Here is a 15,639-nt window from a genome sequence, read left to right as displayed (position 1 = left end):
GAATTAGGCACTGATAGCACTGACGCTGACATTTTACTTAAAATCAACTACAAGGGTTTTGGGACGCTTAAGGCAGTGCCAAAAACCCAACTGACTGCCATAGATGATTATTATAATCACCTGTCCTGAGGTGTGGCGTCGTCTGCGGGACTGTGGTGCTGCGGCTTCTGTCTCTGTCCAGTGTCCACCTCTGCTCACCGGCTCTCCTAACACATCAGGCGCACAGTCGGGCAGCGTCGGCATCATGATGTTACCTCTGCACTGAGGACATGTCCTCAGTGCAGGGCAGCGGTGGCCATGTTACTGTAGCCACGGCCGCTGACAGGAGGAGGAAAATGCGTCCTCAGTGCAGGGGGGGCGGCGGCCATGTTCCTGCAGCCGCGGCCAGTGCCGCTGACAGGAGAAAGTGCCGCTGGACATGCATGGGTGGATCATTACCAGGCGGCCCGCAGCAGCAACTGGTAAAGTGGCCCGGGGGGCACATGGCACCCTGCCCCCCGGCCCAGCCCGCCACTGGGTGACATAACCTGTGTTTTCCATTGAAAACAATAGGGACCCGTCCGTGCAAGCTGGCGTACGCTCAGATCTCCGCAAGAAGTCGGTGGGAAGACGGACGAAAGACGTCCGTAAACGGCGGCGTACGCTCAGTTGTACGCCTGTTGTCGGAGTGCAAGGGCTGGCCCGTCCGCGTATGGTGCCGTACGCTCATTTGTACGCCACTCGCCTTCTACGGTATTTCTGCCCGTACGTAAGCGGCTGATTTGTGGGTGGACCTAACCCTAACGGCCGCGTACGGCCAGCGTACGTTATTGGCGAACGTACGCACGTTTGGCCGCTCCGATCAGAATAACCTCCTAAGTGCTTTGCAGGCATCTAACTTGTCAAAAAGAACATGAGATATAAAAATACTGTATCCATGCTTGCAAAAAAAGAAATGCAATATATATATGAATATGGTACTCTGGCACCTGGGGGTCTAAACTCGGATTTCGAGCTAAAATGGTTCCTGTAGAAATTTCACTGGGACTCTCTCTGTGTGCTGTTTTGGAAAAATCTTTTATACATAAAAAAACGCTGAGATGTTATGTTTTAAATGTGTTTTGTAATCCATGCCTTTGTCTTATCTGGTTCTTACAGAGATACAAAGGGTTGACTATAGGTTGCCATAACAACTGAAACAAACAAAGTTAATAGGGAGGACGGTGGTGACTACCGCGGTCATGTGACCCATATCTGCGGGCGTCACGGAGAGTAAAACAACATTCCGGATCAGATTACGCCACTACAGGAAGTAATACAGCGGCCATCTTTAGGAAGGGCAGAACGTGCCCACACAGGTTAACTAATCGGCAAACGGACCCGTGGACGTGTGTCACGTGACGGCGGAAGCGCCGCATCATTGGTGTCCAATCTGGAAGCCTCTGATAGGACGTCTAGTGTAATCCTGTGCTATAAAAATCTGCCCTTTGATACTGATGGACACTCCCCTCTTCTTGCCTTGATAAAGACCACGGACGTGGTCGAAACGCGTAGGCCTATAAAGGACCCCGGAGACCCACTATCAGAAGCGAGGACAGGAGGAAATTGATGCTGCTTGTGGACTTCTGCAGAGTTCCAGGAACGGCACTTAGCTGCACATTTTGCCTATACAGAGAACTGAGTCCATCTTAAATTCTCAACAAAACCTGGTAATTGTGTTGACTTTCTTGTCTCCTTGTTGAAGCGACTGGGTGGATCACCTTTTAAAGTATTTTTATGCTTGTTTAGAGAACTTACTGTCAGTTCTCATTTTTATATGGTAATTGCAACTACTATAAGGATCTTCCTGATGTTTTTTGACCCAAGTGTATAATATTGTATTAAAACTGTTTTACGCTATGGTTGCTATATTTTTCTCTCTTTTATGGCACTAAATTGAGAGACATGAAGAAGAGATCAGATTGGGATCACCTGATTTGAGATAAGCAATTTAGAAAAATTTCCTTTGCACATATGAAAGTGTGGTGCGCATAAGTGTGGAAGATATCACCTTTATTGTTACAATTTGTTCTGTTTTGGAGGGGTTGTGGAATATTTGCTGCACACCTGGGTGCGCACTGGTTGTGATTTCAAAAACTTTTTGCACAAAACATAATTAATGTGCATTGCCTACAATCAAATCTGCATGTGCTCTTGTCCATAAACATAAGAATATTAGTATTAATAGTGTCTTGCATTAATATTGGTATAATCCGCAATCAATATTGGGTTATGTTTAAAGTGCACAGTTAATTGTGTTGAAGAAATTCCCCTTCCTCCTTATGGAGTATTACTACCGCATTAGATTCCCAAACAGTCTGGCAGAACTACAGTATAATGGACATACAGGACAAAGCTGTTGGAACGTAGTAGGCTCTTTTATACCTGGATCCGGACCTTAGCTGCAGTTCTCCGGTGCTGATAGGTCAGTCTCTGTCTGGCTGGTTCCAGACTGGCTCTGTCTGGCTGGCTGCAGACCTGCAGTGGTGTCTCTCCCTCAGGAGCAGCTGTATACTTTGCCATCAATGAGCACACAGCACCCAGGCAGAGCTGGTAACTGCTGATAATCTCCATTGAGTAGTAAATAGGTAGGCAGACTAATTTAATTGTAGGATCTTATATAGTGGTCCTCTAAAAGATGTTTCAACACACTCAGGTAATGCACATACAGTACATGGATATTAATATGAAGAGGAGCAGTACAATGGATGCATCTGACCCCAAGCAACCTAGGGTGTCAGATCTATCTGTCCTGTGAATAGAGTATCAATAGAAGCATACACTATATAAATATAATAAATATATATGTAAATGGAATTAATACTGGGTCAATAACCCACATACTGTATTTGAGTTTTTGCTATATGTAAATTGTATCAGGTATTGTATTGTATGTACTGACTTGAGATTTGCGGACCACAGGTGGCACCCTCTAAATTACGTTTAATAATAACTGTCCGTTAAGTTATTTTTACAATTTTATAACCATTGTACATACAGTATTGTGTGACAACCATATAAAGATTAAGGGATTATGGATATGTGAAATTGTGCCTCTTTAACCACTTTCCTGGCACTGTGACTGCAGCCAGGAGTGTGTTACTTGACCAGACCAAACCCCAGAAGTTAAGGGTATGCAGAACTCTGGGAGACAATGGAGTCATCTGTAGCCGTGCTCCTGCTCCCAAGGGGGCACCTCTCCTACCTGTGAGTTTGAATCAGTTAATTGAAAGCAGTCAATATCACTTCTGTGCAGATCTGGCTCCACCACTAGGCAGCTTTACGCATTTGCCTAGGGCGCCGGCCACTGGAGGGCGGTACTGAGCTGCAGCTACCAGTCGCGCCAGCAGCAGAGCTCCCACCCAAAGAGAGCAGGAAGAATGCAGCTGACAAGTACCAGCAGCTATTCATCCCATCATGGAGCAGGTGAGGGGTAGGTTTGTGCAAAACAACCTACAGGTATATATTTAAAAAAAATATATATATATAAATACATTTTTAAAATGCGATTTAGACCTTTTTTGTTTTGTAATTGTTTCTTTATAACAATAAAATGTAAAAAAAATATTTTTTTACTTTATTAAATACAAGAAAAACAACCTTTTCTGAGTTGTCAATTGTCAAGTGGTTAACAAGTTGTTTATAGAATGTCATCTCGGTGATCCTAATATAATTGCTCATGGATCCATTATCTTGATATTTATTTATTTATTTATTTGCAGTTTCTTATATAGCGCAGCAGATTCCGTTGCGCTTTACAATAGTAAACAGTGATAAAACAAACTGGGTAACAACAGACAGACATGGAGGTAGGAGGGCCCTGCTGCAAGCTTACAATCTATAGGGATATAGGAGGGAAACACAAGGACAGGCACCAGTAATAGCATAGCAGTCCCAACAAGTTACAAGTCCAGAAGGGAAGCTATATAATACATAAGTGCCTCAGAGGGTTATGCGTGTAGAACTTAAATATGATAGGCTTGCCTGAAGAGGTGAGTTTTCAGGGAACGCTTGAAAGTTTGGAGGCTAGCGGAGAGTCTAATTGTGCATGGAAGGGCATTCCATAGGATGGGAGCAGCCCGATGAAAGTCCTGTAATAGTGAATGGGAGCTGGTGATCCGCTCAGATGAGAGACGCAAATCTTGTGCAGAGCGGAGTGGTCGAGATGGGAGATATTGTGTGATAAGTGCAGAGATATATGCTGGTGCAGTATGGTTAATAGCTTTATATGCAAGTAGAAGTGTTTTATATTGAATACGGTAATATACAGGCAACCAATGGAGGGACTGGCAGAGCGGATCAGCAGACGATGAGCGTCTTGCAAGGAAGATCAGCCTAGCAGCAGCATTTAAAATGGATTGCAGTGGTGAGAGTCTGTTCTTGGGAAGTCCAGTTAGGAGACTATTGCAATAATCAATGCGGGATATAATGAGTGCATGGATAAGAGATTTAGTAGTGTCTTGTGTGAGATACGGTCGTATTTTGGATATGTTTTTTAGATGCATGTAACATGAATTCAAACCAAGTGACTTTTCTGCTTAGTGGGTTATCTAAGCCTACAAATCAGTAGGATAATCTAAGTGAGCAAGCTAACTTTATGTTGGATCTCATCTAACCAACTAAGACCTGAAGTCTAATGGCCCCCATACATGTATGCTATTTGGGCCGATTCCACCTGATTCTGATGGATCGGGCCAAAAAATCAGGTGAAATCGGCCAAAATCGCAGGTGTTTGACATACCATCGATGCGCGGTCCCATGGGCATTACTTCTGAGACGGAGGTTGGAAAGGGGTTGCATGCGATGCATCACAAGCAAAAGGACTGCATGCAATATATATCACATGCGATCCTACCGCCGGGAAGGTCCTGTGTGGCTCAAGGGGGATTGGATGGCCATACACTGCTGCAAGAAGCCGCAGTAGTGTATGGCCACCTTAATGCTGCTGTATCTAGAGCTGTTGTCTTCCTTGGCTTCATGGTGGTAATTACACACTGAATAATGCATGTAAACAGGGTAGAAACCATTGTCACTAATGTCACCTTACTCCCTACTACTGATGCGTGTGCTTTGATTTTCAGAACAAATCTATCCACATGCACAAAGGTATTTTTACTGTCATAAAAACATTAATTTGGCTCCCTGTCCTTACAGGCAGATCTTCATTGCTTAGTCTGTGCTGCAAAGAAATAACAAAAAAGTTTAAAAACAAAAAGTTTCTAAACTAAATCTTATGCCTGCAGTACACATAAACAAATTAATTAAATACATCTTTTATTAAATTGACTTTGAGGTGCATGAATGTTTTATTAAGTTTTCAACCTTATTCATAACAAATGTTTAAATAATGAAATTTGCAACAATAAAATATATACTGGCTTATATTAAGGGATTTCTGTAATAACTAGAAAATGGGAACATTGTTCTAAAAGGTCAATGTATGCTACTTGGCATATCACACATCAAGCTTCAAATAAAAATAGATTAACTTCAATGACTCCACACATACAATTAAAACATTGGAATTTGTTTAGTTGTTTACTTTTCTAATACATAACAGACAAGGGGAAATAAAAAGAAAATGCGATAAACCAATATACTGTACATCTGTTATATCAAGAAAGGCTTTATATATATATATACTAGTAAGCCCCATGAAGAAAATGCTTCGAAAAATAGTCTGCTGCCTTTTGATTGCCTCTGGATTTGTGCATGTGTGATAGAGAAAAATATGTACTTTCACTCGCTGCCAACAGATGGCAGTGTTTGGGAGACACACAAACGGACTCTAGACATATATATATATATGTATATATAAATAGAAGACACAATGCAGCGGCACTCCCACAGGACTTTCACCCATAAAACTGTCAGACCACTCTGGGGTTCCGTTCGACGTTTCAGTCGGGTAGACTTTTATCAAGAACAAGGCATACACTGATAAAAGTCTACCCGACTGAAACGTCGAACGGAACCCCAGAGTGGTCTGACAGTTTTTTGGGTAAAAGTCCTGTGGGAGTGCCGCTGCATTGTGTCTTCTATTTTTGGTTCATATGTACCCTGATGGCACCCGGGCAAATAATTTGACTTTAACTGGTGGAGTGCCAGCCTATTGGATTCTATATATATAAATATATATATAAAACAAAACAATATGGTCAGGAATTGCGCTAAAGTCGGTCTTTCGACCAGCTGCACCTCTGGAGCGACTCTCCTGTTAGTGAGAGACAAAAGATAGGATACACAAAAGGGGGGTGTCCAGAGTGCGCTCAAATGGTACCACCTAGCCAAAAAATATATTAATAGTCCCAGATTGGTGTGATCCTGCGGTCACTTATATTCAGACGGAGTATTCGTATACTTCAAAATAATACCGAAGACCTCGAATGTAAAAAGCAGTTCTTTATTGGAAGCCCAACGCGTTTCGTCTACACGACTTCATATGGGGCATGGCTAAAAAGTGGTACAAGAAAGGGAATGTTGGCACAAACTATGTACAGAATGAAATTCATATATGGAAGTTTCGTCTTACACGAATTGTACATACCATGGCCAAATACGGCCAGAAATCCAGACAACAGTGGCAATAATGGACAATGTTCCTTTACACGTACATTCAGTTAAAATCTGCAATAATGCATTTAGACATCAGATCGATAAACAATTTGTTATAAAAAATTAGATAATTAAAAGAAATCAAGAAAAAAGGGGAGCAAGCAATAGATGATGGAACTAAATATACACATACCAGTGTGGATGGAGACGGAGGTTAGAGCCAAGGATAAAAATCCAAATATAACTCCTTCAGAGAGTGGGCAAGAAGGTGTATATAGCCTACAGATAATAGATATTCATAAATAAATCCCAAATGTTAAGAAAGATGAACTCTTAGAAACAAAAGAGGGTAACCGTACATACCAAGGGGGTGAGATCCAAAAGTATGGATTTAACCCACAGGCTTGAGGATAGGAACTTCCTTTCTCACACTCAGTAAAAAAATAGTAAATTCCTATAAAGGTATAATCCAAAAATAATCAATTAGTAACCTCCTGAGGTATACTAAAGATATATATAGCAGAGAGGAGACAAAAAATGCCATGGGGCGTAGTCGCCATTAAAGGGGTGCAGCATGTAAATTCATGATTGTGAGACACAATCCTGATGAGAACAATATATGAAAGGGAGGGCTCATACAATGAGGCTTCACAAAATAAATGTATATATATATATCTTTAGAATGCAAAATTGAGTGAGAGAAGACAATTCATACAATTCAAAGTCTCAGCCCAGTCTAATGTTATCGCTAGAGAGTACCAAGCAGGGGATATGATAAAACGTACTTCTAGTTAAATAACAATTCCCTTCAAAGGATTGTAACCAAGTGGATAGGTGTAACTCTCAAGGATACAGAAAATGGTTCACATACAGATGGGGCACTTCCCATCCTGGCTGGCGGATCGCCAGAACGTCCCCGCTGGCGACCCGCCAGCAGCCTCGCCAGCGAATTTACTGAGACGCGCGTGCGTCTCACGCGCACGCGCGTCTCAGTCTCCGTCGCCAGCGCGACGGAAACCCTGTCCGTCTCCGCCTCAGGAAGACGGACAGGGTTAGGGGGGTTTAGGGGGGGTGCGGGCAGGCAGCGGGGACCCCGGGTTACCGCCGTCAAGCCGGCGTGGACCCGGGGGAACGGATGGAAGCGCCGTCGGAAGGGGACGCGCGTGCCTCTCGCCAAGATGAGACCTGCTCCATCTGTATGCACCCAAAATGTTAGCACTTACCGCAGTAGGGGAATGTGGATGCTTACTCCACTGCAAACCAGGATAGAATGAATGGACATATGCAGCCTTCTTATATAGGGGAAGGGTTATAGCCCTATTTCCGGTTTGTGGACGACCTTAATAGGTCTCAATAGAGCTGTATATGGCGCTGTACGCCTACAAAGGGAAGGGGGACCTTAGATGGAGATATAGGTATATAAAGAGGGGATGAAACTGACCCATTTGTGGGGCTGGTGGTATAATTAAATGTATTGCGGCGGTGGAACGCACATTCGTAATGTGTGCGTTCCACCTGGCGTTTCCGGATGCGGAAGTGACCTCATAGGTGGAGCGTGAATGTTCAATAGTGCCAAGGTAAACGTGGAACGCAGACTTCTGCTGTCTGCATTCCATCTTAAAAGCGACACCCGGAAGTGGTATAGGAGCGTGATGGTACATTAGTACTGAGGGGAACGTGGAACGCAGACTTCCGCTGTCTGCGTTCTATCCTTAAAGTGACAACCCGGAAGTGCCGGCGTAGTGGTGTCCGGTGATCGTGGGACGCAGACTTCCGCTGTCTGCGTTCCAACCCAGCTAGGGCAACCCGGAAGTGCCGCTTAGATGGACAGGTGGAGCGCAGATTACGATGTCTGCAGTTTCACCCATATTAGACTTAGAAAATATAGCCGGGTGGTACTTAAAAATAATTAATAAACAAATAAGGGGTTGAAGATACCCATATAAATTTAGCTGAAACATAAGAATAGAACGTAGGACTCTATGATGAGGCTATAGTAGATGGGGTGAGGGGTGGAAGTACCTATAAATGGGACAAAGAGTGATAAAACTAATAAGTGATCAATGGAAGGAAATATAATAATAATAATAATAATAATAATAATATTAGAGGCCTATATAATAATAATAATAATAATAATAATAATAGAGGCCTATAAGAGCATATAGCTCCAAAGGGAGGGTATGTGGGGTATCATACAGAATGGTACCCTTAATTGATAGAATGGGTGAAAAATAAGTGAACTAGGTGAATAAACCTGAGTAAGTGGAGAACATTTTGGGTGTACATTTACATGAGTCATATTTTGGATGTATATGTACATGATATACAAGAGTAGAATCATATATTAGGTATGACATGGTAAAAATGTGTCTAAATCCAAAATATAAGGGCAAATAAATAATAGATATATGCATATACAGAGAAGTATACATTGCATTTTAGCAGATCTACAGAAAGGAGACAATATCAATATTTTCATTCAACCCCTCGGGAATCAGGGTGTTAAGGGTGTAAATCCAGTACCTTTCCCTTTTGGCCAACAGGAGTTCCCTATCCCCTCCTCTGGGGTTGGCCTTCACATGCTCCAGCACTGTGAATGAAAAGTTGTTTTTCTCCACCTTGCTGTCATGTTTAGCAGAGAAGTGTCTCGACAGACTATGTAGGAGGAACTTATTTTTAATATTACGTAGGTGTTTTTGTATTCGGATTTTCAAGATTCTTTTAGTTCTTCCCACATAGGCTAGCCCACAGCCACATGTGATTCTGTACTCTACAAACTTTGTGAGACAGGTACAACTTGACCCTAGTTTGTAGGTGTAATTCGAGGGTAATTTGAAGCTGAAGGAGTTCCTTTCCATATATTTGCAACACATGCATTTATTACACGGAACACAACGGTTGGATAAACCAAGGAAGGTATTTCTGGGGACATTACTGTTAGGTGTTCTTAGCTTGCTTGGGGCCAGGATGTTCTTCAAATTACTAGCCCTTCTAAAGACCAGTGCAGGTTTAGCTGGTAGAGTAGGTCCCAATACTGGATCTTTGAGTAATATATACCAGTGTTTCTCTAGTATTTTCCTCACTTGATGGTTCTCTCTATTGAACTGGGTGATGAACGGTCGAGATTTTTTAAAAACCGGATCTTCTTTTGGTCTATTCTTCATTCCCAGCAGGAGGTCCGTTCTCTCTTTCCCTAAGGCTTTGAGTTGTGCATCCTTGATCTTACTAGGGTCATAGCCTCTTTCCAGGAAGCGTTCTTCCAAAATGGTGGATTGGGATTGGGAATCCTCCATTTTACTGCAATTGCGCCTTAGACGTAGGAATTGTGCGTACGGCACACTTTCCTTCCATCTGGGAAGATGGCAGCTGGTTTGTGGAATGAAACTGTTAGCGTCCACTTCTTTGAAATGGGTCATGGTTGTAATGACTTGTCCCACAGTACCCTGGAGTACAAGGTCCAGATAGTCTATCTTCATGGGGTCCATTTTAAATGTGAACTTCAAGCCTAGATGGTTGTTCTGGAGATGATTCACAAACTTCTCAATCTCTGAGGGGTCACCATACCAGATGACAAGCATATTGTCAATGTAACGTTGGTAGAAAACAATCTTCGAAAAGAAATCGGACTGGTAGACATACTGTTCCTCCCATACGGCCATAACTAGGTTTGCGTAAGATGGCGCAAATTTAGTACCCATGGCTGTGCCATGTGTTTGGAGGTAGTAATTACCATTAAATTCGAAGTAATTGTGCGTAAGGATATAATGTATACTCCCAAGAATGAAGTCAACCATGCCATTAGAGAGTATGGGATCTCCAGATAAGATCATTTTGATAGCTTCTATTCCTCCCAAGTGAGGGATGGATGAGTAGAGTGCTTGCACATCTATGGTGACCCAAAACATGTTATCTAACCAGACAAAATCTTCAAGTTTAGTGAGGACACTCGTAGAATCTTTGAGATGGGAACGATTCTTCAAAACAAATGGCTGAAGTTTGGAATCCACAAAGTGTGATAAATTCGCAGAGATCGACTGTACTCCTGCGACAATCGGTCTACCTGGAGGGGAATTTTTACATTTATGGATTTTTGGTAGATGATAGAATAAAGGAGTGAGCGGAAACTTGACATATAAGTATTCAAACTCTTTTTTGGTGATGATCTGTTCCTTTAGAGCTGAGGATAGAAGTTTGAATAATTCTTCTTGGAAGCCCTCGGTGGGATTTTCATTCAGTATTACATAAGTGACGCGGTCGTGTAAAATTCTGTTGGCTTCAGTGATGTAGGCATCTTTAGATTGTAAGACCACGGCACCTCCTTTATCTGCGCTCTTCAGAACAATTTCATCATCTTTACAGAAATTCTTCATGGCTTTTAGCTCCTGAGGTTTCAAGTTGCTGTTGTAACGCAATTTTAATTCCTTCATCTTTTTTTAAATCTTCGTTGACAGATTCGTAGAAAACTTCCAAGAAACTCCCCCGTGACTCAACTGGGTAAAATTTTGACTTAACAGAAAATGGACTGGGTGTCAAATCTGTGTGGTTATTCACTATGGGGTTTTTCAAAAAATGTCTCTGTAAGGTCAGATGCCTAATGTATTTATTTAAATCGATATAGAGATCAAATTTGTTCACATGGCTATCTGGGGCGAATTTTAAGCCCTTTTCTAGTAATTAGATTTGTGGTGGTTGTAGCTCCCTCTTAGAGAGGTTAACAACCCCTGTTTCGGAATCTGTGATGACATTAGTCCTCTGCTGCGTTTTGGGCTTTGTTCTTCCTCCTCTTCTTCCTCTTCTTCTCCATGTAGGCTGCGTTTCCTCCCTTGTGGGGAATCTAATCTAGTGTGGAGTTCTTCTCTCCTGTGGATGAAAGGGCGCGTAGCACCTCTCTTCTCCTCTAAAAAATGTAATGAGGTGGTTTTCCAATTATCAGGTGAGGGAGATCTTAATACTTCATAACGGTTCCTGACAGAAGGGTATCTCTTTCTGAAATTATTCTGAAATGATGGAATTCGGTTCCGATAGACTGAGAACAGACACCATGAGCTATCGGGGAATCTTTCAAAGTTACGTCTAGGGGAGCTGTTCCGATAAGGCCTCCGGTCAGTTCTTTGCCATTCATTCTGGTTTTGTCTATGATTATCGTAAGGCCTCTGCCTATAGTTTTGAGAACAACTTTCAGTGTGTTGGACGGGATTGTTGTAATCGGATCGTCTATCTTGAGTGTTCCAAGTTTTATAATCAGCTCGTCTGTCTTGGTTGCTCCAATTATGGACCTGTCCACAGATATAATCATTTCTATCTCTTAGAAATTTTTTCTGTTTTTTGAGGATTATTTCACTTTCCAAACTTTCTATTTTGTGTTGGAGATCTGCGATATCCCTTTTGAATTCTTCACTATTTTCAAATTTTTCCAGGGATTTTTCGATTTTCTTCATTTCCTCTTCAATTTTAGAGATCTCTCTTTTTCTTTCCGAAATGATAAGGGAAATCAATTTTCCAGAGCAATCGTCTAGAATAGTGTTCCAGTTGGACATGAAAGTCTCATTTCCTCCTCCTAATGTAGGTATCTTTTGAATTCTCAACCCTCGTGGTATGCGACCGACTTCCAGGTATTTTTCGAGGGTCATGATGTCATACCAGCCTTTCATTTCCTTTACTGCTAATTTTTCAATGACATTTAGGTAGCAGTAATAATCCTCATCATCCAGTTGGATTGCTTGCTCCTCTTCTTGAAAGATGTTTTTGACTCTCTGCAATCTAATATTGCGATCTTTGAAGATCGGCATAGTGACCGAGAGATGTGATTCCTAGGGTTTATTAAATAATACACAATCCTATGTAATATTATGACCTTATCACAAAGATATAGCAGTAGACCTGAACCTCTAACAGTAAGAGCATACAGAAAACAAAACAATATGGTCAGGAATTGCGCTAAAGTCGGTCTTTCGACCAGCTGCACCTCTGGAGCGACTCTCCTGTTAGTGAGAGACAAAAGATAGGATACACAAAAGGGGGGTGTCCAGAGTGCGCTCAAATGGTACCACCTAGCCAAAAAATATATTAATAGTCCCAGATTGGTGTGATCCTGCGGTCACTTATATTCAGACGGAGTATTCGTATACTTCAAAATAATACCGAAGACCTCGAATGTAAAAAGCAGTTCTTTATTGGAAGCCCAACGCGTTTCGTCTACACGACTTCATATGGGGCATGGCTAAAAAGTGGTACAAGAAAGGGAATGTTGGCACAAACTATGTACAGAATGAAATTCATATATGGAAGTTTCGTCTTACACGAATTGTACATACCATGGCCAAATACGGCCAGAAATCCAGACAACAGTGGCAATAATGGACAATGTTCCTTTACACGTACAGTCAGTTAAAATCTGCAATAATGCATTTAGACATCAGATCGATAAACAATTTGTTATAAAAAATTAGATAATTAAAAGAAATCAAGAAAAAAGGGGAGCAAGCAATAGATGATGGAACTAAATATACACATACCAGTGTGGATGGAGACGGAGGTTAGAGCCAAGGATAAAAATCCAAATATAACTCCTTCAGAGAGTGGGCAAGAAGGTGTATATAGCCTACAGATAATAGATATTCATAAATAAATCCCAAATGTTAAGAAAGATGAACTCTTAGAAACAAAAGAGGGTAACCGTACATACCAAGGGGGTGAGATCCAAAAGTATGGATTTAACCCACAGGCTTGAGGATAGGAACTTCCTTTCTCACACTCAGTAAAAAATTAGTAAAATCCTATAAAGGTATAATCCAAAAATAATCAATTAGTAACCTCCTGAGGTATACTAAAGATATATATAGCAGAGAGGAGACAAAAAATGCCAGGGGGCGGAGTCACCATTAAAGGGGTGCAGCATGTAAATTCATGAACGTGAGACACAATCCTAATGAGAACAATATATGAAAGGGAGGGCTCATACAATGAGGCTTCACAAAATAAATGTATATATATCTTTAGAATGCAAAATTGAGTGAGAGAAGACAATTCATACAATTCAAAGTCTCAGCCCAGTCTATAATGTTATCGCTATATATATATATATATATATATATATATATATATATATATATATATATATATATATATATATATATAGCGAAAGAAGATGAGGACACTCACCGGACTTCTTAGATGTAGAAATTATTTTATTCCATCTCACCACAACAAATAAAGTGCAATGTGCATGACAGTGGTCCAAGGGCCAACGTTTCGGTCTGCCACCAGACCTTTTTCAAGGCCCCCACTATCTCCTCCTAAAGTGCATAATATATAGATGATTATGTGTGTATCTGTCACCTTCTGCTGGACCGCCAGCCCCCAGGGAATCTCTCTGATTCTTTGCAGGCTAAGAAACACTGCCTGTGGGGTGGAGAGTAGATAAAGCAGAAGGAGCAGCAGTGGGCACTAGCTGTCCCGGATAAATGGTTTGTAACCAAATAAAGGGGGGGGGCACATGAGTTGTTGGGTGGCACTTACACAAGGGAATGGGGAATGGCTGACACAGGTAAATTTGGAGATTTGGAGAAAGGGGGACATCATAGGCAAATGCAGGGGAGTTTCTGGTTGCCCGAAAAAAAACCTTCTCTTGGCAGGGGGGATATGACAACAATAGCATTGGTATACTGGTATATAATATGATCAATAGAGCAGCTACCACATCATGCTTCTTCTACCACATTTACTGTATGTGTGGATCTGAGCCCTCACACATTGCATTGGACCAGAGAGCAGCTGCCAGGAGGAAGAGACAGGAGCATTACCCTGACGTGAGAGATTGTGAGCTTAGAAAGTGCAGTACTGGTTCTATTATGTTTGTGCATTTATATATTATGATAGGTTTAACCTTTTCCTGACCACTTATCTTATTTAAATGTTTGGGAGAAGGGGGGGCAGGGCTCACACTGGAGGAAGGGAGACAGAGGTTGCACTTGGTGAGGGGGGACAGGACTCACAGTGGGAAAAGGGGGACTGGTCACTAAAGGGAATTTTTATTCAAATGGATAGCAAAACTGCTCTAGGGTCACATGCTTGTGATGTCAAAGGTCTTTTAGCCCAATTGGATCTAGCATCTCACACAGTGGAAGGGGAGAGTGTAGTTTATAGATGGATCACGGATGTAGTCTAGAGTATAGAGGGCTCAGGAATGTAGTACAGGGTAGAGAGGGTGCAAGAATGTAGTGTAGGGTATAGAGGATTCAGTTAAAATACTAATCATTTTGTGTAGGGGGGGATATTTATCTTGTCAAGAGTTCTCTCTCCTTTTTATGTCACATGAGTAAACATCAGAGAAATCTGGGACGGAGTGGAGTTTGGACATATGAATATAGGGAGCGCTTGAAAACACTGTCGGTATTTTTTCTGTACGGGGATATTTATCTTACTTCTGGGCAACTGGAATGACCTTACGCCTCTGCTCCAGCACTAAGCTCCCACGCCAACTCAAGCCAAACTGAACCCTCAGGCATGACGAACACATTCTGCAATATGTTCTGTAAGTATTTATTCAAAACACCGCACAATTCAATAAACAAAACTTATGTGACATTACGCTTATCTGTGTCCCTCTGTGCTTAGGGTGTTGAGTGTTCTTTATGAGGTTTGAAGTCCAAAGGCAGTTTTAGCAATTGCAAATGCAGGAAGGAAGTGATATGTACCCCCTCCTGTATTTGCATTGCTTTAAGCAGTTTAGCATGTACTATCCATTCTGTATGAGAACCAGTAGTGCTGTTATTCACAGTATACCACACCGCAGCAAACCAATATGTTTCCCAGCACTTCGTGCTAGAAACAAACAGGCGCCTTCAGGGGATGTGGAGTCAAGCGGCTCACACTAGGGGGTGTCAAGTCCCCTGGAAATATAGAAAAAGAACAAAGAGATGTGGTGGAGCGCTTAAAGGTTAAATTAATTACCAAGAATCAATTGGGTAGTACAACAATAAAATGGTATTTTTAATTTTATATAAAAAAAAATTATATAAGAACACAATATATAGCAGCAAGTCACTTTAAATTAAAAAATAA

This window comes from Crinia signifera, chromosome 3, assembly GCF_055691185.1.
Source record: "Crinia signifera chromosome 3, ASM5569118v1, whole genome shotgun sequence".
Taxonomy (NCBI): Eukaryota; Metazoa; Chordata; class Amphibia; order Anura; family Myobatrachidae; genus Crinia; species Crinia signifera.
This window is presented reverse-complemented; position numbering follows the sequence as displayed.